Here is a 23,105-nt window from a genome sequence, read left to right as displayed (position 1 = left end):
GTGCCCCGAATAGCTAAAAGTATCCAGAGAAAGAAAAATGAAGTAGAAGGTCTCACGTGACCTGACTTTAAGGTGTATTATGAAGCTACAGTGGTCAAAACAGCATGATACTGGCATAAAGATAGATATACTGACCAATGGAATCAAATAGAGTGTTCAGATATAGCCCATCTCATCTATAGACAACTGATATTGGATAAGGCAGTCAAGCCAACTGAACTGGGACAGAACAGTCTCTTCAATAAATGGTGTCTAGAGAACTGGATTATCTACATGCAAAAGAATGAAAGAGGATCCATATCTCACACCCTATACAAAAATTAACTCAAAATGGATCAAAGACCTAAACATTAGATCTAAGACCATGAAACTGTTAGAATAAAATACAGGGAAATATGTTATAAATCTTATAGTAGGAGGCGGTTTCCTAGACCTTACACCCAAAGAACAAGCAATGAAGAAAGAAAGATAGAAATATATGGGAACTCCTCAAAATTAAACACTTTTGTGCATCAAAGAGCTTCGTCAAGAAAGTAAAAAGACAGCCTACACAATAGGACACAATATATCAGATAAAGGTCTAGTGCCCAGAATATATAAAGAGATCATTCAACTCAACAACAAAAAGACAGACAACCCAATTACAAAATGGGCAAAAGACTTGAACAGAAACTTGTCTGAAGAGGAAGTACAAATGGCCAAAGGCACATGAAAAGATGTTCAACTTCCATGGCTATTAGGGAAATACAAATCAAAATCACAATGAGATATCATCAGAAACAGAAAACAACAAGTGCTGGAGAGGATGTGGAGAAAGAGGCACACTTATCCCTTGTTGGTGGGAATGTCAAATGGTACAACTGCTGTGGAAGGCACTATGGGAGTTCCTCAAGAAGCTAAGTATAGAATTGCCATATGACTCGGCAATCCCATTGCTAGGTATCTACTCAGAGGACATGAGGACAAAGACACAAATGAACATTTGTACACCAATGTTTATAGCAGCATTATTTACAATTGCCAAGAGATGGAAACAGTCCAAATGTCCATCAACAGAGGAGTGGCTAAACAAGCTATGATATATACATACGATGGAATATTTTGCAGCTGTAAAACAGAATAAAGTTATGAAGTATGTAACAACATGGATGGACCTTAAGGATATTAAACTGAGTGAGATTAGCCAGAAACAAAAGAACAAATATTGTATGGTCTCACTGATATGAACTAACACTAATGAATGAACTTGGAGAATTTCAGTTAAGAACAGAGGTCATCAGGAGATAGAAATAGGGTAGATATTGGGTAATTGGAACTGAAGGGATACAGATTGTGCAACGGGACTGATTGTAAAAATTTAGAAATGCACAGCACGATACTACCTAACTGTAATACCATAATGTTAAAACACTGAATGAAGCTGAATGTGAGAATGATAGAGGGAGGAGGGCTGGGGGCACAAATGAAATCAGAAGGAAAGACAGATGTAAAGACTGAGATGGTATAATCAAGGAATGCCTAGAGTGTATGATAGTGACTAAATGTATAAAATTTAAAATGTTTTTGTATGAGGAAGAACAAAGGAATGTCAATACTGGAGGGTGTTGAAAATAGTAATTAATATTTTAAAACTTTAACTATGTGTGAGACTAAAGCAAAAAATATTTGGTACAAAATTTATATTTTGACTAGTACAGTTGCTAATATAACTTATGTGGATAGCTTAATTAAACACTGTAATTACATGGAACCTTAAGTAGGGCATGAGATTTTGTAGGTTTGTCCAGAGTGATGTCTTGATAAATTCCAGAAGGATTTGAACAGTGAATAAAAAAGTATTTGCAAAGTCCCCTCAGGGGAACTGTGAGAAAGGGGGAAAATTCAACTTCCCTAATTGGAGAATTCTTGATATTCTCACAAGCAGTGGGGACAACCAAAGCAATAGGTTGAGCCCCAATCTTGGGGTTTGTTCATATGAAACTTAACCCTGCAAAGGACAGACGAAGCTCACTTAAAATTAGGCCTAAGAGTCATCCCCAAGAGAACGTCTTTTGTTGCTCAGATGTGGCCTCTCTCTCTCAGTTAACACGACAAGCAAACTCACTGCCCTCCTCCTCTCTACGTGGGACATGACTCCCAGGGGTGTGGACCTTCCTGGCAATGTGGGAAAGACATCCTAGAATGAACTGGGACTCAGCAGCAAGGGATTGAGAAAACCTTCTTGACCGAAAGGGGCAAGAGAGAAATGAGACAAACTAAAGTGTCAATGGCTGAGAGATTCCAAACAGAGTTGAGAGGTTATCCTGAAGGCTATTCTTATGCATTAAATAGATATCATCTTTTTAGTTAAGGCGTAACAGAGGCTAGAGGGAATTGCCTGAAAATGTAGAGCTGTGTTCCAGTAGCCATGTTTCTGAAAGATGATTGTATAATGGTATAGCTTTCACAGTGTGACTGTGTGATTGTGAAAACCTTGTGTCTAATGTTTCTTTTATCTACCTTATGGACAGATGAGTAAAACATATGGATTAAAAATAAATAAATAACAGGGGGAACAAATGTTAAAATAAATTTAGTAGATTGAAATGTTAGTGATCAATGAAAGGGAGGGGGGTAAGGGGTATGGTATGCAGGAATTTTTTTCTGTTTTGTTTTTATTTCTTTTTCTGAATTGATGCAAATGTTCTAAGAAATCATCATGATGATGAATATATAACTATGTGATCAAAAATAAAACCCTGTATAAAAAGGAATAAGAAATTTATTTTAAAAAATTAATTCAATGACTTTTCTCAAAAAAAAAAAAGTTAAGGGTTCCTATTTGGAATGATGGGCATGTATGGTAAGACATGGCAGTGATGTTAGCACAACATTGTGAGCACAATTACAGAACTGAAATATATATCTGAATATGACTAAAAGGGGGAAGTGTTAAACTGTATAATGGTAACAGAATAAAAATTGTTTTAAAATCCATGGAACCACATTATACAAACAGTGAAGCATAGGTTAAAGAATGGATTATAATTAATAGTACAATTATAAAAATGTGCTATCACCAATTGTCACAAATGTTCCACACCAATGCAAGGTGGTAGTGGTGGGGTGGTGTTCCAGTTTGCTAGCTGTTGGAATATAATACACCGGAAATGGAATGGCTTTTTAAAAGGGGAATTTAATAAGTTGCTATAGTTCTAAGGATGAAAAATACCCCAATTAGAGCACATCTATAAAAATGTCCAAATTAAGGAACCAGCAATAGGTTACCTTCACTCAAGAAAGGCCGATGAAGTTCACGGTTTCTTTCTTAACTGGAAAGGCACATCGTGAACATAGTGAGGTCTGCTAGCTTTCTCTCCAGGCTTCTTGTTTCATGAAGCTCCTCTGGGGATGTATTCCTTCTTCATCTCCAACGGTCTCTGGCAGCTCTCTGTTTCATGGCTCTAGTCATTCTGTCATCATTCTCTGCTTTCTGAGAATCTCAAACCTTTTCCAAAATGCTTCCCCTTTTAAAGGATACCAGTGAAGTCATCAAGACCTACCTGGAATGGTGGAGACATGTCTCCATCTAATCTAGTTTAATACTCACAACTGATTGAGTCACATCTTCATGGGAGATAACCTAATCAACTTTCCAACCTATAGTACTGGATAGGGATTGGAAGAAACAGCTGCCTTCACAAAATGGGATTAGGATTAAAACATGGCTTTCCTTAGGGTACATAAATCCTTTCAAACCAGCACAGGTGGTTGGTATATGGGCATATTAGTTTATTGAAGCTGCTAGAATGCAATATACTAGAAATGGAATGGCTTTTAAAAAGGGAATTTAATAGTTACAAATTTACAGTTTAAGGCTGTGAAAATGTCCAAATTAAGGCACCAACAAAGGTTATCTTCACTCAAGAAAGGCTGATGCTGTCTGGAACGACTCTATCCACTGGGAAGGCATACGGCTGGCGTCTGTTGGTCCTTGTTCCTGGTTTTGTTGCTTCCAGTTTCTGATGCTAGTGGTGCCCTCTCTAAACATCTGTGGGCCTTCACTTCGCTACTCTGGGACACAATTCTGGGTCCTGGCTTGCTAAGTACTACAACATTTGGTAGGCACCAAGTATCTCCAAACATCTGTGTCTCCGTCAGCTCTGAAGCAACTGTTCTCCAAGCATCTGCATCTGCTGCTTCTCCAAAATGTTTCCCCTTTTAATGGACTCTAGTAAAATAATCAAGACCCACCCTGAATGGGCAGAGTCACATCTCCATCTAATCAAAAGGCCATACCCACAACCTGGAATGTCATGTCTCTGTGAATCTCATGTAATTAAATGGGTTTCTACTTTACAATACTGAATCAGGATTAAAGGGCATGGCTTTTCTGGGGTATAGGACATTTTCAAACTAGCACAATGGGAATCCCATATTTTATGCATGATTGTTCTTAAACTAACACCTTCTCTTAAAAAAAAAGACACCAAGAAGAACAACACAGGTGGAAAAGGAGACAAAGCTACAAAAGTAGATTTTGTATTGGACTTTACTGTGTGAGCAATCACCAAGGGTTTCTAAGGATCATAACACAGGCTTAACTGTTTCATTGTTTAAAATTTGAACATCTTGTCTAGTAGTACTAGCTGCACATTAGAAAGACCTGGAGAGCTCTGAAGAATACCAGTATCCATGTTCCAATCCTAAAATTCTAATTTAATGGGGCTAGGATAGGGTGTTGATATTGTTTTTAAAATTTCACAGGTGATTGCTATATGCAGCATGGGTTGAGAACCACCAGCGCATAGTAATGCTCTCATTCTCATGTGAGAAACAGAGGGTCTGGGATTAATATCTGGACTCCTAGCCTAGGCTCTGAATACTATCCTAGAGTCCTGGGTTAAATTCCACAGTTGTCTATAAGAAGCACAATTATCTGATGACCTAGATCTTAAGCTCTGACAGGGTTAAAGAAAGAATTAATATAACCTTAGAACTACTGACTTAAGCATCCTCTCAAATGTCTAGGGTAATGCATGTTGGTTTCATTGCTGTCTCCTGGGGGTGCCCAGGAAAGGAAAGGGTCTCAGGAGATTGCCCACAAAGCCAGATAAACAAGCCAAATTGCCAAACCATCCAGCTCTATGGAAGAAACAATACAGCTTAATGAGATTTTTCTCTGCATAAAGGAAAGCCTGGGTTTCTCTTCACCAGAAGTACTTTCAGGGATGTTATCTTCAATATCTACATAAGCAAAGACAGGTTGGAGTCAAAGGACTGAGGCACGCCCACATATCTTCATTTTAATAGAAAACATCCTGCTCTTCCTCAGCCCTAGATAAGGGCCATCCATTCACCTTGTGTCTTCCTGAAAGTAAAAGTGGATTGGGAGCACCTCTTACATTCGACCCACCTTCCTGTTGTGTCACTTCTGAAGTCAGGGAGCAGGTGGTAAACACCAGGTTTCCATAGACTGCCAAGGTGGATATCTGAGCCTACCCTATATATTCCTTCTATTCTTTGCAGAGTGCTGGTACAGATAACTGTTAGAACAAAGAGTCTTCTATCTAGGTGCCTGTTTGTTAATTTCAGAAATCTATCAATCAGCCAAAGTTCTAACACAGGGTCATACCAAAGTAATCCTAGAATCAGAAGAACTTTCCTTTACCTTCCATTCTTTAAGCGAAGGATACTAGAAAAGCTACTGCCAGCATGGCCCTTGTGAATTACTACTGGGATGGGCTCCAGGTTCCAGGCAGCTGTAAGCCATGATTCCCTGAAACAATTTGTTCTTTAAGATAGCCTGTATGAAGATAAAAGACAAACTAGAGCCCTAAAATGCAGTACCTAATACTACTACTAGCCAAATTTTACTGAGCACTTACTCTATGCCAGGCAACTTGATGAGCACTTTTCCCATTCATCATTTCATTTAATTTCCTAACATATGTATACAACTATTATCCTCCCCATTTTACAGAAGAAGAAACTGAGGCTTAGAGAAGTTTGTAATTTGCTGAAGGTCAAAGGCTAGCAAATGGTAAAGCAAGGATCTCACCCTGAACAATCTTCACCCAGAGCTCACAGGTCTCTATCACCAACCTTTCCCCTTTGACGCTAACTGATCATTAATTCTTCTACCTACTTTCTCAGGTTTGGCTACTGGACTTTACCAGGATCCTAGTAACTGAAGAATTTTGAAAACTGCAAAGCACCAAAGTTCAGATATTATTATCACTTTAATTAACCAGAAAGACCTGCATTTATCTGTAGACAGTTGAAGAGCAATCTACCATGTGGACTATCTAATCAACACAAGCCATATCTTAGTCAAGAACCTAGTTAAAACTATGTCCCAACACAATGGTTGGGACACAAAGCAACATCTTCAAAAATTGAAGAATCACAGGAGGATCCCTGCCCACAGGGCATTCTTGGTGCAAGGATAAAGAAAATAGTTTCGTTCCTCTCTTCTCTACTATGTTATGTTCTATGGTTTCATGTACAGTGGCTTTTAATATCACATATTTAAAAAGCATTCAACTTTTATCCACAATTGAAAATTCAGGTTTAAAAATGTAGAAGTATTGTTAGGATAAAGCTCTCATTTTTAATGAACTGCATCTGTTTAGAAAGCAAATGGTATTTCTGGAAAGACTGCCAAATGACAATTACTAATTAAAAGAAAAACTGACAAGACTGCTAGTCTTAAATTATTTAAAAAGAGAAAGCAAAAAAAAAGAATTAAAATTGAAAAAGAGAGAAAGCAACTTCATAATGTTTTTATGAGTTACATATATTTTCCTTACCCTAATTTATTGGATTTATGAGTTTTTAGGCCATCACACTGGAAGTTCCCCCCAAATGAGTTATTATAACCAAAAGTGAAAGAGGATGATTTTAAAAAAGATAATGCGAAACTTAAAATTAAAAAAAAAAGTAATAAAATCAAATACAGAGCGTGGCTATATCAGAAGTATATATCAACTAAGAAGTATATATCAACCTGATCAACTAAGAAACCCAAATTGTATAGACTGGGCATTTCTAGGTGTTAAGACGAATATGGTCAAATCATATAGCCAAGGACTGGGGGAAGCCACCCCTCATCTTGGGATATTAATTTTTATTTCCTATATTAAAACCCTAGGAGAGATAAAAACTAGAACCTACATGCAAAAAAGTTGGGGAGAACTCTTGCTCCATACCATTCATCCATTCTTCACCAAGTTTAATTTCAGTCTCTTGGTGCTGTGATTAGTGTTTATATAGAATACAACTCAGAACACAAAGCCATATTTCTTCCATTCACATGATTCAGCCACCAAAAATAAATATTTATTTATGATTGACAGTATGTCAAACTGTTTCAGGAATCATACGGGGAGTGGTAATCTCAGAATTTTGAAAAGGTGCCTTCCTTCTAACTGAAGAGATAAGATCAAGACATATCACCTCATATTTGTATAGTATTTAAAACACTCTCAATAAATCTCAATTAATCTCACATTAATAAGAGAACTAATGGCAAAATTATATGGCAAATATTATAAATACAATAGAATTAGTATTGTGATTAAAGAAAAACAATTTACCAAAGCCCTGACACATGGAGAATAGTCAGTGCAGTAGATGGAATTATGTAGGCTAATTTAAATATGTGCTTAATTTTAATCCACCTTCCTGTAGGTGTGAACCCACTGTAAACAGGCTCTTTTAAAGATGTTATTTTTATTTAAGGTGTGTCCCAATTAAATGAGAGTGGGCCTTAATCCAGATTACTGGAGGGCTTTTAAAGGGAAGGCCACAGGAGAAGCTTGAAAGAGAAATGAGAAGACTTCACTACACGATGGGAAAACCGAGAAACCCCAAGGACTGCTGGTAGCCAGCACCAGAACACTATAGTCTCCGAGGAGAAAGCAAACCTTGCTGGTATCTAGATTTTGGAATTCTACTTTCAAAACTGTGAGCCAATAAATTCCTGTTGCTAAGCCAAAACCAGTTGTGGTATTTCTGATAGCAGCCTGCCAAACTCACTCATGCTCAATCTAGCTGTCTTTGCGCTATTTTCAAAACAATGAGGAAAGCTTTCAGAATAACTGATTTGATACCCAGTTCTAACAGTAAACCAGAAATATTATATTTCAATTTGAAAATCCTCCTTGATGCACCTGTTCCTTTCATTATCCCTATCCAGTCAGGCTTACCAATTTTTCCTCGTGCCCAGGATTTCCTCATATATTCATGATTTACCAAGTGCCTATAATCTACCAGACGAAACCAGACCCTGGTCCTGCTCTTAGGAAATTCACATGATACTAAGAGTTGTAATCCGCCCAGTTCTATCACCAGACTACAAACTAGCAAATGCTTTGCATTTCCAGAAGCTAGCAACATCTGGCATATAGGAGAAACTCTTTAAAATGTTTGTTATATGACAACATTTTTCTTAATCCACAAATATCTCCATATGTATCTCAAAAAGATAAGGATTTTTTTCCCTTTCTTTTTCAAAAGCAATATATGTACAATGCAAAAAAGAAAAAGAAAAAAAATCCCATCCCCAGAAGTGATTACTATTACAGTTTGGTGTATATCTTTCCAGAAGTTTTCTGTGCTGGTATATAACACACACACATACACATACTGTTTTGGAACAAGGTCCTTGACGGTTTCTGACTATAGCACTCAATATTCTAATCAAGTGGTCTCCTAGTATGGTTCATGAAGTAGCAGCATAAGCATCACTCGGGAAAGTGTAGAAATGGAAACTCTTGGGACCTAACCCAGACTTACTCAATTAGACCCTCTGGAGATGACACCCAGCGAACTAGGTTTTAACAAGCCCTTCAGTGATTCTGCTATAACTCAAATTTGGCAACCACTGTTGTAACCCAATCAAGCTTGACTTGATGGTCCAGCCAGTTTTTTTTACTGGCCCCTGAACATGTCAGGCACTGTTATGTTGGCTCAGTTTTATCACTCCTGCTTCAAAATGCTTTCCTTGTCCTTTTAATTAGTTCTGACTCTAACAATCTGTCAAAGCCCAGATAAATACTAACTCCTCCTCAAAGTGCTCTCTTACTACCACAGCTCATACCAATCTATCATTCTCCACCCCCCCAACTCCTAAAACCCACTTAGTTAGGCTATTACACAATTAATAATTAACTATACACTGTCTTATAGCATTCAATGTTACAGAACAGTTCTCTACTCTTCTCCAATTGACCAGAAGCTCCTCGAAGATGTGAATTATATTTTCGTTTCTTTCCCCCCCACCCCTGTTCTAAGCACATAAATGCAATTTTAATAAAGAGTTGATGATTAATGTTTTCAAGGATGATGTTAAGGATTTTCCTGAGAGAAGAAATACTGAAAAACCTTTAAAGGTTAAAATTTTGGAATTTTAAGTTGCAGCCCCAGATCTGTAACCTTGAATAAGTTCACCTTCTAGATGATGTCTGTGAAAGTGAGGCTAGACTCAATGACTTGGTGCTTTTTTTAGGCTTGAACAATTCATGATTTTATGAAATGTCCCATGTTGGAAAATCGTATTCCTTTATATACACCTATGGCTTTGCTTGAACACTAATATGGCAGTTTTCAGAGTTGACTGAAACTACAGCTAGACAATGTTTCACAATTAGAAAATGAGCTCTTTGAACAGTAACCATCTTACACGACTGTAAATCTTCTACCATACCAGCACCATGCCTTCCACATAACAGTAGCTCAAAACAGTGGTAGAAAATTACTTGGAAAAACCCTTTAAAAAGCTTCATTTAGAAAAACCATGCAAAGGTCTGCTGCCCCCCCCACCCCCAGCCCTTTTCAATATTATTATAAATACTATGTAATGACATACAATAAAAATTATAATCACTTTGATAATACCACATAAGGCAAAAGAAAGAACGAATCTTACATGTATTTAGACCTAGATTAAAAGGTCATATGCAATACTTAGAAGCATATCCCAACTTCACTGCTAAACAGGTTACTTTATGTAGGGCCCTTATCTACAAATTTTCAGAAACAACAGAATGGAGGCCTTTGAGTGGCAGGGAATGATCAGGAGTTGAATTAAAGAAGGGACAGTAAAGAAAAACTGAAGGGCAAGAAAGCAAAACAGAACAGCAGGAAAGTAACACCCTTCGAATAATAAAAAGAAGTGGAATTTCAGTCTTTACAAAGGGCCTACTATGAAAAAGGAATTTGGGGGGGGTTATGAAGATGACCTCTGACCTTAAGGGGCTAACAGTACCAGGAGAACACCAAGCCCTCCATTCTTTTGCTTCTTAAAGAGGACAGATAAATCTGATAAATGCTACAACAGAAAAATAAAAGGCCAACTGCATAAGAAAATGATTAATTCTAATAGGGAAAATCAAGTAGGGAAGGTTTCATAGAGAAGGTGTGTGACTCCAATGAGTCTTTGAAATTTGGAGGATTTGCTAAGGGAGAAAGGCTTGGGAGTTTTAGTCTTAGAAAAAAGACACTAGCTAGTTATTGTAGGGAGAAGCACATATATTTTTACAACTGCTAATCTAAGACTTTAAATCCTGGGAGGCTTCTTATATTCAGCACCACTTTGTCAATGCCCTCTTTCTGTTTTCCGTTTTTCTAAAGACTGAAGCGTTTAAACACAGCGTCGGAACAAAACCAGAGAGCCCCATCATGAGGTGAGTGCTCGCCAAATCTGCTCTGTCACCTTCAACAAGCTAGCCCAGCTAGCCCAGTCCTGCTCTAGCAGCCCCAAAAGAAAGGCTAATTATATCCTCTGGGGGGTCAGGTTGAAGGGAAAACCTGGATGCAAGCAGACTAGGTTTACTTACCCCTGTTCTGCCAGTAAACCTCCACTGTACTGCTTCCCTGTCTCCTAAGCCATGAGACTTCTAGTCTACCTGTGATACGGAGGCCAGAAAAAAGGCTGCATGACAAGGAAGGGGAAAGCAATAGATTGGGAAAAGGTGAGGGATTCAGTGAGATAATCTTAATAAACTGCTTAGCAAGATCCCTGGCACATACAAGCCACGGGAGAAACGTTAGTTATTATCTTGCTACTATTATTATTTTTACACTAACACCTCAAAAGAACTCCAACAAGAAGGAAATACTATTTTTGCAACTGAGAAGCAATTCCATAAATGTCAAGTGTATTACTGATTTCTTTAAAGGTACAAATCAAATTCCAACTGTACTGGCTTAAAAGCCGGAGCTCCTGAGTTCGAAGAGCGGCTATGTCACTTGCCAGCCGCGTGACCTTGAACACGGTACTTCGCCTCTGGATGCCTCAGTTTCCTCATCTGTAAAGTGGGGCTATTAAGCCCCTCCTTCGCAGGGTCGTCGTGGAGTCCCGCCGGACAGTGGTCTTTGCTACTGAGGGACCCGCAAAAGTGCAAGGCGAGCTACAGCCCATTTCCCAAGCCCCCTTGGCTCGGGCGGGCCGGCGGGGGGATGCCCGACCCCGAGGCCCACCGAGCGCCGCCGCTAGCAGGTACCGGCGAGAAAGGGGGTGGCACCTGCGGTGGATCCCCGCGACCCAGTGTCGGGCGCCCGGAGGTTTGTCCCAGCCGGCCGCACGCTCTCCGCGGCGGGATAGGCGCGAGAAGCGGTCAAGGAAGGCCAGGCTGACCCGGGTCCGGCGGGCGGGGCGGAGGGGGGCCTGAAGACCCTAGGAGGCCAGCAGCGCAGGTCCCCAAGCACAGCTACACCGCGGAGAAGAACCGGAATGGAGAAGGGATGGAAAGAGACGCCCCCGCTTGCGGCGGCGCACGTCCCCAGCGGGCCGGGATGAGGCGCTCACTCACCTGAGGCGCTGGTACCGCCGTCAGTGCGGCAGCGGCAGCGGCAGCGGCGGCGGGGGGTGCGGGGAGGCTCTTCGGCCGCGCAGGCGCGCTAAGGGTGCCGGGAGCTGCGCAGGCGCACCGCGCCCGTCCGCCTCGCGAACTACGGAGATGGTGGCCGGGCTGGGAAGGGGTGGCGACGCCATCTTGGATGTAGTTCTTACCGCGGAGTCTCCTCAGAGGATCCCAAACTAGAGCTGCCAGGAGAAACCGGTAATGAGTGCAACTCCATAGCCTCCTCCCTTTCCTCCAAGTCATATCTTATGAAGCCACTAAGAACGTTTGCGAGGCATGGCATCCTTTTACATAGGCCCAGAGAGGGGCAGTGACATACTCAAACTCATATGGCCCCTAGCACAGTGCTTGGCATGTGGAAGAGGCTTACTTATATTTTCATTGAAAAACAGCAATTTAAGAACTAGAAGTCAAGTTTCATCTCCTAATTCCAAGTCTTCCATTATATAAGTAATACCTACCTAACTTTACCCAGCAATTGGAAGGGCTCTTGCCCTTTAGCCTGTGCTATTCCAGAACTATATCCTGTTTACCAGACTAACCCAGTTCCTCTCTTTTCTTTTATAGCATTCTCCCGACCAAAATGTGCATTTCCTCACCTTATCCCGCTTTTACTAGGCGCCACACTCACAGCCACTGTACTCGGGTAGGAAGACTTGTAACCAGCCACCAATTCCACAACCTCTCCTAAGAGCTCACACCTAATATAGAATCCACTGCGTGAACTCTAGCCTTCCTCTCGACCCAAACAGAATCCCCAGCAGTGATGATGCTCCCAAACAGATGAGCCTTAGACGCACCCACTACCGCACAAGGGGGCACTTGCCTCTTCCTAAAAGAAGAGTACTGCTTTTATGTCAATCACTCAAGTGAAGTTGAAGAAAACATATAGGACCTTTGGGAGCAATGCCAACAAATTAAAAATAGTGCTGGAAGCAACTGGATTCCTTTCTACACTTACCTAACTACTAGGATCTTCCCTTCTCTGGATCCTTTAATTCCTTTTTTTCTCATTCTTATGCATGGCCCATGTATATTTAACCTACTTGTTATATTTGTTTCTAACAGACTGCATTCCGCACTCATTTCATGATCACCCACGAATATCAAGTCATTCCAGACCAGGACCAGCCTATCCCCACCCTTACTTGAATAGAGAGAGAGACACCCTTGCAGGAGGGCCAACTGTCCTTAAAACAGAAGGGAAAAAGTTCAAAAGACTTTGAACTTTGCCCATTAGCAGTCTTTAAGATTAGGGAGAAATTGAGGCAGATAAGACTGTGCTCCCTGGTCTTCTATTCAGCTTTGAAGGAGTTAACACAGAGCTGCAAACTTCAGCTGCAAGCTTCATGGGACAGAAATTTCCCCTAAAGCCTCAAAAGCTCCCCATTGAAATCTCCCCAAACTGTAAAAGTTTGTAAAATCCTGGGCTCAGAGAAAATTCTTAGTTAATGACAGAAAACATAAGGTCATAAAGATTATTAAACATCTGCCCAAAGACAAATTTTAGGGATGTGTTCTAGTTTGCTAGCTGCCGGAATGCAATACACCAGAAACGGAATGGCTTTTAAAAGGGGTGATTTAATGAGTTGCTAGTTTACAGTTCTAAGGCTGAGAAAATGTCCCAATTACAACAAGGCTATAGTAATGTCCAGTCAAAGGCATCCAGGGGAAGATACCTTGGTTCAAGAAGGCCAATGAAGTTCAGGGTTTCTCTCTCAAGTGAGATGGCACATGGCAAACACAGTCAGGGCTTCTCTCTCAGCTGGAAGGGCACATGGCAAATACGGCGTCATCTGCTAGCTTTCTCTCCTGGCTTCCTATTTCATGAAGCTCCCCGGGAGGTATTTTCCTTCTTCATTTCCAAAGGTCACTGGCTGGTGGACTCTCTACTTCGTGGTGCTGCAGCATTCTCTGCCCTCTCTGAGTCTCTCATTCTTCAAAATGTTTCCTCTTTTATAGGACTTCAGAAACTAATCAAGACCCACTCAAATGGGTGGAGACATGTCATCCCCTAATCCAGTTTAACAACCATTTTTAACTAAATCACATCAACCAGGAAGATGATCTCATTACAGTTTCAAACATACAGTATTGAATAGGGATTATTCTACCTTTAAGAAATGAGATTTATATTAAAACATAGCTTTTCTTAGGGGGCATACTTCCTTTCAAACCAGCACAGTATGTGACAGCAAATCACAAGTTTCAATAACTATCTCCCTTAAAACGAAAAAGACACTTGGGGTCCAAAGATAACTAAGAACCTAGACCAAAAAAAGACACCTGATGCTCAAAGGTTTCTATGGACACCAACAAAACTTCCTATAAAACGAGCTAAACTCAATCCACTCAGTGCATGTTCCTCCCTTGGGTACGCCCACATTAACCTCTTTAACGTGTATTCTCTCTCTCTCTTTAATAAACTTTACTGCGTATCCCTACTGGCCATCCTGTTTGTCTAAATTCTTTTAGCTGCAGAACTCCTGAATCTGGAATAGGGCTCACCTGGCACCAGGTACATATTTTGGTGAGTCAGTCAGGAGAAGATTGTAGAAGCTTCCAGTAGCAGCATCTTCCATTGAGACACCAGCCCTTGAGATCTGCATTTTGTAAGCTGTGCCCCTTGATACTGATTCTTGCCATTCTGCCTGGCCTTTTCTCCTTATCTACCAACAGACTTTCTGCCCCCAGAGTTGGGAAAAGAGCAAAAGTTTGGCTCAGAGCTACCAGGGTGAGGAATCTAGTTCACCAGCTCCCTGACACTAGCTCAAAGTTGCCAGGGTGAGAAATCTCTCACCAAACTTCTAGGTCCAGCCCAAGTCAGGGTGAGAAAATTTAACTAACCAACCCTCTGCAACCAGCCCAGAGCCACTGGTGAAAAGTCTGGCTCACCAGCCCTCTAGGTCCAGCTTGGGAGTGAAATCAGACAGCCTGTCTCCAAAGTCTAAAGTTTTCTCCCCCACAGGAATGCCCTGGGGTGAGATGTTGAGGGTACTATTCAGCTACAGGATGGAACGCTAAACCTCAGTAAGTATACCTCTATCTCTCTCCTTTCAGCATAGTTCCAGTTTGGAATATGGGCAGTGTGTCCAGCATCCCGACTGATAGCCCCCCTGGGTTACATCTTAAAAAATTGGAATAATCTGCTCACACTAAACTAAAAAAATAAAAAATAAATAAAAAAAACAAGCTGATTTCTTACTGTAATGTTGCTTAATATAGATTGGGAGTTGGAGAATAATGGTCACAAAATGGCACACTTGGCTTTAACGCCATTCTCCAATTAAATCATTTTTGTAAAACAGAACGGACATAGTCTAAAATTCCATGTTTTAATTCTAATCCATCTCTTGCAGGCAAGTTTCTTTTAATCCCTACTCAGTATTGTAGGTTGGAAACTTGATTAGGTTATTTCCAAAGATGTGACTCACCCAGTTGTGGGTATTAACCTTTGATTAGAGGGAGATGTGACTCCACCCATTCCAGGTGAGTCTTATTAGTCTATTGAAATCCTTTAAAAGAGGAAACATTTTTTGGAAAAAGCAGCAGAGCCACGAGGTCCAGGAAAGTCCACACATCCAGAGGTCTTTGGAGATGAAAAAGGAAATCGCCCCCAGAGGAGACTCATGAAACAACAAGCCTGGAGAGAAAGCTAGCAGACGTTGCCATGTTTGCCATGTGCCTTTCCAGTTGAGAGAGAAATCCTGACCTTTATTGGTCTTTTGAGTGAAGGAAACCGCTTGTTGGTGCCTTAATTTGGACATTTTTTATAGACTTGCTTTAATGGGGACATTTTCACAATCTTAGTACTATAAACTAGCAATTTAGTAAATTCTCCTTTTTAAAAGCCATTCCGTTTCTGGTATATTTTATTCCAGCAGCTAGCAAACTAGAATACCCCTGAGCAGGAGGCCCTGCTTCCTTCAACAAATGCAACTCCTTCCTCAGTGACAGAAAGCATAGGTCATAACGATTATTAAACATCTTCCCAAAGACGAATTTTATTTAGGTATGTGACAGCAAACCACAAATTCTAATAACTATCTCCTCCTAGAACAAAAAGACACCTGGTATTCAAAGGTTACTGTGAGAACCTAGACAAAGGACACCCGGTACTCAAAGGTTACTATGGAAACCTGCCACCAACAAAATTTCCTATAAAATGAGCTACACGCAACCCAATCTACTCTGTGCATGTCCCTCCCTTGGGCATGTCCACGTTAACCTTTTTAACGTGTGCTCTCTTTCTTTATCTTATTAAGCTCTACTCCTTATTCCTCCTTTTCGTCTTGTCTAAAATGTTTTAGCAACATCGCCAGCCAGGCGATGGTTACATAAGGTCTATTGCAACTGCCAGGCACATCATCTACTTTATTGAGTGCCACATGAGAAATGAAATTTTTTTTTCCAGAATAATTGTAAATGTTAAACCTCAACACCCAACAATTTAAATAACACCAGCATGTACAGGACATATTCGCTTACCCTCTAAAGAGTTTCATATTTAACCTAATATTTATTTAATATTAAATACCACTGATTAAAATTGAGATATTCTCTTAAGTAGGGTAAATGGAACAAATATTACCGAACATTTCAAGGGCAGCAACTGTCTATGATATTGTTACTAATCTTTGTAGGCTCACCCTTAAGCACAATTCCTGAACCAAATTTGGATAGGGGAGGACTAGTATTAATTGAGCCCAGACCTTTATTATGTAATTTATGTTCATTTACTAACAAACATTTTGAGTGCCACATTGGTTCTAATTCAGTCTCCACTACTTACTGTCTGTTCCTGATTAGATTATTAGGCTGTCCAAGACTAAGTTCCTCATCTACAAAGAAAAACAACAGAAGCTACCTCATAAGGGTAAGGATTAAATGATGGTATGCATATAAACTGCTTAAGAGTACAGTAAATTTTTTTTTGCCATGTTTATTTTTTAATTAAAAAAATTTTTAAATATAACATATAAACACAAACATTCTTACCATATGATCATTCCATTCTTAATATATAATCAGTAACTCACAATAGCATCACATGGTGGTATATTCATCATCATGATCATTTCGTAGAACATTTGTATCAATTCAGAAAAAGAAATAAAAAGAAAACAGAAAAAAACTCATACATACCATACCCCTCCCCCTCCCCTCCCTTCCCCTTCCCCTTCCCGATCACCAGCATTTCAATCTACGAAACTTATTTTAACATTTGTTCCCCCTATTATTTATTTGTTTTTAAGCCATATGTTTTACTCGTCTGTCTATAAGGTAGATAAAAGAAGCATCAGTCACATTGCGAAAGCTATATCATTATGCAATCATCTTCAAGAAACACGGCTACTGGAATACAGCTCTACATTTTCAGGTACTTCCCTCCAACCTCTCCATTACACCTTAACTAAAAAGGTCGTATCTATTTAATGCATAAGAATAACCTCCAGGATAACCTCTCAACACTGTTTGGAATCTCTCAGCCATTGACACTTTATCTCATTTTGCTCTTCCCCCTTTTGGTCGAGAAGGTTTTCTCAATCCCTTGATGCTGAGTCCCAGCTCATTCTAGGATTTCTGTCCCACGTTGCCAGGAAGGTCCACACCCCTGGGAGTCAGTCATGTCCCACGTAGAGAGGGGGAGGGCGGTGAGTTTGCTTGTCGTGTTGGCTGAGAGAGAGAGGCCACATATGAGCAACAGAAGAGGTTCTCTTGGGGGTGACTCTTAGGCCTAAATTTAAGTGGGCTTAGCCTATCCTTTGCAGGGTTAAGTTTCATATGAACAAATCCCAAGATTGGAGGCTTGGTCTGTTACTTTGGTTGTTCCCACTGCTTGTGAGAATGTCAAGAATTCTCCACTTGGGGAAGTTGAATTTTCCCCCTTTTGCTAATTCTTTCTTGAATGTTTGGTAGAATTCACATGTGAAGCCATCTGGTCCTGGACTTTTCTTTTGGGGGAGCTTCTTTATGACTAATTCAGTTTCTTTACTTGTGATTGGTTTGTTGAGGTCATCTATTTCTTCTTGAGTCAATGTTGGTTGTTCATGCCTTTCTAGGAAGTTGTCCATTTCATCTGCATTGTCCTATTTATTAGCATAAAGTTGTTCATAATATCCTCTCATTACCTCCTTTATTTCTGCGGGGTCAGTAGCTATGTCTCCTCTTCCATTTCTGATTTTATTTATTTGCATCCTCTCTCTTCTTTTTGTCAACCTCACTAAGGGTCCATCAATCTTATTTTCTCATAAAACCAACTTCTCGTTTTGTTGATTTTCTCAATTGTTTTCATGTTCTCAATTTCATTTATTTCTGCTCTAATCTTCATTAGTTCTTCCCTTTTGCTTGCTTTGGGGTTAGTTTGCTGTTCTTTCTCTACTTCTTCCAAGTGGACAGTTAATTCCTCGATTTTTTCCCTTTCTTCTTTTTTGAAAAACACATTTGGGGCAATAAATTTCCTTCTTAGCACTGCCTTTGCTGCATCCCATAAGTTTTGATATGTTCTGTTTTCATTTTCATTTGCCTTGAGGTATTTACTGATTTCTCTTGTAATTTCTTCCTTGACCCACTGGTTGTTTAAGAGTGTGTTGTTGCGCCTCCATATATTTGTGAATTTTCTGGCACTCTGCCTATTATTGATTTCCAACTTCATTCCTTTATGATCTGAGAAAGTGTTTTGTATTATTTCAGTCTTTTTAAATTTATTGAGACTTGCTTTGTGACCCAGCATGTGGTCTATCCTTGAGAATGATCCATGAGCACTTGAGAAAAAGGTGTATCCTGCCATTGTAAGGTGTAATGTTCTATATATGTCGGTTAAGAGTAGCTCATTTATTGTATTATTCAAATTCTGTTTCTTTATTGATCCTCTGTCTAAATGTTCTGTCCATTGATGAAAGCGGGGAATTGAAGTCTCCAACTATTATGGTAGATGTGTCTATTTCTCTTTTCAGTGTTTTCCTCATGTATTTTGGAGCGTTCTGGCTCGGTGCATAAATATTTATGATTGTTAAGTCTTCTTGTTGAATTGTTCCTTTCATTAATACGTAGTGTCCTTCTTTGTCTCTTTTTTTTTTTTCACAACTTTAAAATCACATTTATTAAATATCCCTTATTTCTCATCCAGGAGATGTCAGAGGGGCCATGAGTCCCGATCCTCAGCATGGTTCTTCACTCCCAAAGCAGTAAACGTGGACAAACCATTGCATGGATTTCATGGAATAGAACGACAGCCACTGAAGGGGCAACCTTTCAAGTATCTTCCAGTTCTGGCATTATGGAAATTTGTTGCTCAAACACCAGAGGAGTGGTAGATATCAGTGTGTTATGTGCCACGGTGGGGAGACATCATAGCCTTTCATGCCAGCACCATCCAAAAGAACTTTGTGTGGCTACCGAGTACCTGAAATTTGGTTGATGTGAATGAAAAATTGAATTTTAAATTGTATTTAGCTTTAATCAAGCTATATGTGGAAAGAGGCTACATCAGACAGTGCAGACACAATGCCCAGCACACAAAAGTTCAGAAGGGGCAGGAACTGTGTGAAATTTCTATAACCTTGCTCCATAGGTGGAGCAGAGCAAGGCCTCAAACCATTTCGAAGATGTTCTTGCAAGCACTGTAGGAATGCACAGGGTCACCCCAGACCCAAGCACGCTGGAGCCTTGCAATCTTTGTCTCTTTTAATGTTTTACATTTGAAGTCTAATTTGTTGGATATTAGTGTAGCTACTCCAGCTCTTTTCTGGCTGTTATTTGCATGAAATATCTTTTCCCAACCTTTCACTTTCAACTTATGTTTATCCTTGGGTCTAAGATGTGTTTCCTGTAGACAGCATATAGATGGGTCCTGTTTTTTAATCCATTCTGCTGGTCTCTGTCTTTTGATTGGGGAGTTTAATCCATTCATATTTAGTGTTATTACTGTAAGGGCAGTACTTTCTTCTACCATTTTACCTTTTGGATTTTGTATGTCATATCTAATTTTTCTCCTTTTTACCTTTACTGATAGTCTTCATGTCTACGCTCTTCTCCACACCTCTCTCTCCTGTCTTTTCATATCTGTCTCTAGTGCTCCCTTTAGGATTTCTAGCAGAGCCAGTCTCTTGGTCACAAGTTCTCTCAGTGATTTTTTTGTCTGAAAATGTTTTAATTCCCCCTCTCATTTTTGAAGGACAGTTTTGCTGGACATAGATTCTTGGTTGGCAGTTTTTCTCTTTTAGTAACTTAAATATATCATTCCACTGTCATCTTGACTCCATGGTTTCTGCTGAGAAATCTACGCATAGTCTTATTGGGCTTCCCTTTGTATGTGGCTTGCTTTTCTCTTGCTGCTTTCACGATTCTCTCTCTTTGACATCCGACATTCTGATTAGTAAGATGTCTTGGAGTACATCTATTTGGATCTATTCTGTTTGGGGTACACTGCACTTCTTGGATCTGTAATTTTAGTCTTTCATAAGAGTTGGGAAATTTTCAGTGATAATTTCCTCATTAGTTTTTCTCCTACTTTTCCCTTCTCCTTCTGGGACGCCCACAACACGTATATTCATGCGCTTCATATTGTCATTGAATTCCCTGAGTCCCTGCTCATATTTTTCCATTCTTTTCCCTATAATTTCTTTTGGTTTTTGGATTTCAGATGTCCTGTCCTCCAGTTCACTAATCCTGTCTTCTACCTCTTGAAATCTAACATTGTAGGTTTCCATTGTTTTTTTCATGTCTTCTACTGTGTCTTTCATTCCCATAAATTGTGATTTGTTTTTTCAGACATTTGATTTCTTCTTTTTGTTCATTCCTTGCCTTCTTTATATCCTCCCTCAATTCATTGATTTGATTTTTGGTGAGGTTTTTCCATGTCTGTTCGAACATTCAAAATTGTTTCAATTTCTGTATCTCTGTTAATTGTTGGTTTGTTCCTTTGACTGGGCCATATCTTTAATTTTCCTAGTATGATTCGTTATTTTTTGCTGGCATCTAGGCATTTAATTACCTTAATTAGTTTATTCTGGAGATTGTTTTCACTTTTTTTTACCTGGGATTTTCTTGCTGGATGACTTTGTTGTCTATCTTGTTCTTTGACATTCAGTTCAGCTTATTCTAGCTTAGGTTTTCTTTAACAGATCAGAATTTTTCAGTTCTTGTTTTGTTTCTTACCCCGCCTATATGATACCCCCCCACCCCACCCCCACCCTGTATCCCCACTCCACACACCAGGAGGGTCTACTTAGGTATTATAGACCTCAGCCAGATTTTCCCAGACCAAACTGGCCTCCTCTCAGGAGGAAAGAGTCACCTGCATCAGTTTTCCCTGAGGGTGAGACCCAGCAGGTTGAAAGGTTTTCCTATGAAGCCTCTGGACTGTTTTTCTTATCCTGCCCAGTATGTGGCACTTTTTTGCCTGCGGGTCCCACCAGTATAAGATGATGTGGTACCTTTAACTTCAACAGATTCTCCCTGCTGGGGGCTTGATTGAGACACAGAAGAGGTTGTAGGCTGGCTTTAATTACTTCACTTTTCCAGACCCCGGGGTCTGAATTCCTTGAGGGGGGATTCCACCTGAGCTGGGCCCCATCCCTCTCCTGAGGAAGGTACAGTCTCCAGACAAACACTCAAACAAGCTTAATTCTGCCTATGCCTGGAGCAGCTGGAGCCTGAGAAGCCCTGCATCTCTATCTAAAGAGCAGTCACATCGTAGAAACAGTCACAAAAAAGAAAAAGAAAAATCCTTTTCAGAGCAGGACCCCCATTCCTCAGGTTTGCCAATCAAAGCTTAAGTTGTTACGTTGCTTTGTGTATCTCCAGGTCCTATGTGCCCCCTCCTTTCCTTCATGGCCCAAACCCTTTCAAGTATTATGTGCTATCTGATCCAAAAAACCTTTGTGTTTGTTTTTTTTTTTTTTTTTCTTTTTTCTTTTTCCGTCAGCCCAGTCCCCTCTGCACTGGGGCGAAAACCAGCAACCTCAGCTTTTACTCGGGACCTATTTTTAGTAGTCAGAATTTGTAAATTAATTTCACAATTGCAGCTTGGTTGTGCTCAGCCCCAGTTGCTGATAAAGTCTCTTTCCTTTTCCCTCTGGGAAGCAGCCTGTGGGGGAGGGGCACCGGCTCCATGGCTTGGAGAACTCACTGTGCTGGATGGGCTCGCAGCTCATCCAGCTGGTCCAGACTGGGGTACGCTGTGTGTCCGGTCACTGATGTGGCCCCAGGAGTTGTTCTAAATTATTGTTCCTGGCTATTCAGTAGGTGCTCTGGAGGACGAACTAAATCCCACACCTCACTGAGCCACCATCTTGACCCCTCCAGTATTATTTTATCTTTAGCTGTTGAAGACTCAAAAATGGAAACACATTTAACTTTGAAAATATTCTTACAAACACAAAATACAATACAATACAGTAAATTAAATGGAAGATGTATTATATCTTAATTAAGCTGTTAAAAATTCCTAGGCAGAAAAAAAAAAGTGGGAGCAGGAAAGAGGCCTGGGATTTAGCCAAAGCAAACATAAAACCACTCTAGGACACAACCTAACTGACAAGATTCCCTCAGAAAAAGTATCACTGATTATAAGCTCACAACACTAAATAGGAAAATGCATAGGGAGATGGACTATAGTTAAATAGTAGAATTATAAAAATGTTCTTTCATAAACTGTAACAGATGTGCCACACTAATGCAAAGTGTTAAAAACATGGTGGAATATGGCAACTCTGTATTTTATGTATGATTTTTCTGCCAAATTACAACTTCTCTTAAAAAAAAAAGGTTTAGGTAAACAATCTACCAGGAATGAGAGTCTACAGACACACTAACAAGAAAAAAAAATTAAATGGAGGAAGGTGCAGCCATCTTTGGAGAGAGATGTTCAATCTCCATTTTACAGATGAGGAAATTTAGGATAAAAGATGAAGATTCACTCTAAACTTAACATTCTTCCCATTACACTACTCTGCTTGGGAAAGAATAGACAACACCAGTCCTCTGATTCTTAAATATTGTCTTTCCTTGGAGCTGTCCAAGGTTTACCTTCTTACACTCTACTCTGGATAATCTTACTTATTCCTAAGATTTCAACAATTTATTGTATTTTTTAATTAACACTTTCAACATCCCTGTGATACAGGGTTTATTATCCTCCCAGTTTTACAGATTAGAAGCTAAATAACTTTCCCCCATCATTTAGTGGCAGAGCTAGGCTATTAATAGGTTATACGCCTACTATGTTCCAGTCCCCATGAGCAATGTACCTTACCT

The 23,105-nt window shown here is 39.9% G+C and overlaps 1 protein-coding gene, 1 long non-coding RNA gene and 1 other non-coding gene across 7 annotated transcripts in view; 1 reads left to right on the top strand and 2 right to left on the bottom strand.

The window, feature by feature from the left end:
• NDRG3 (NDRG family member 3) overlaps window positions 1-11,873 on the bottom strand; it is a 166,785-nt gene extending 154,912 nt beyond the window's left edge. For 3 of the 4 annotated variants that reach the window (XM_077169479.1, XM_077169516.1, XM_077169507.1), the window contains exon 1: window positions 11,796-11,873. The gene's annotated coding sequence lies outside the window, so the exon portion shown is untranslated. Of the gene's footprint in view, window positions 1-10,820; window positions 10,890-11,795 lie in introns of all 4 variants that reach the window. The other variant, XM_077169489.1, reaches the window with a different exon arrangement.
• A 64-nt stretch (window positions 11,874-11,937) lies between these two features.
• LOC143691248 (uncharacterized) lies at window positions 11,938-20,573 on the top strand. Of its 2 annotated transcripts, XR_013179425.1 has the most exons (6): window positions 11,938-12,044; window positions 14,322-14,458; window positions 14,815-14,876; window positions 16,656-16,722; window positions 17,102-17,226; window positions 18,976-20,573. It is a non-coding gene; the product is annotated as an uncharacterized LOC143691248 (long non-coding RNA). The 2 variants fall into 2 exon arrangements; XR_013179424.1 differs by lacking the exons at window positions 14,322-14,458; window positions 14,815-14,876.
• LOC143653717 (small nucleolar RNA SNORA9) lies at window positions 19,386-19,520 on the bottom strand. Its single transcript, XR_013161495.1, has one exon. It is a non-coding gene; the product is annotated as a small nucleolar RNA SNORA9 (small nucleolar RNA).
• Window positions 20,574-23,105: the final 2,532 nt, after the last annotated feature.

The sequence above is a fragment of the Tamandua tetradactyla genome, chromosome 1, assembly GCF_023851605.1.
Source record: "Tamandua tetradactyla isolate mTamTet1 chromosome 1, mTamTet1.pri, whole genome shotgun sequence".
In the NCBI taxonomy this organism is placed as follows: domain Eukaryota; kingdom Metazoa; phylum Chordata; class Mammalia; order Pilosa; family Myrmecophagidae; genus Tamandua; species Tamandua tetradactyla.
This window is presented reverse-complemented; position numbering and strand designations above follow the sequence as displayed.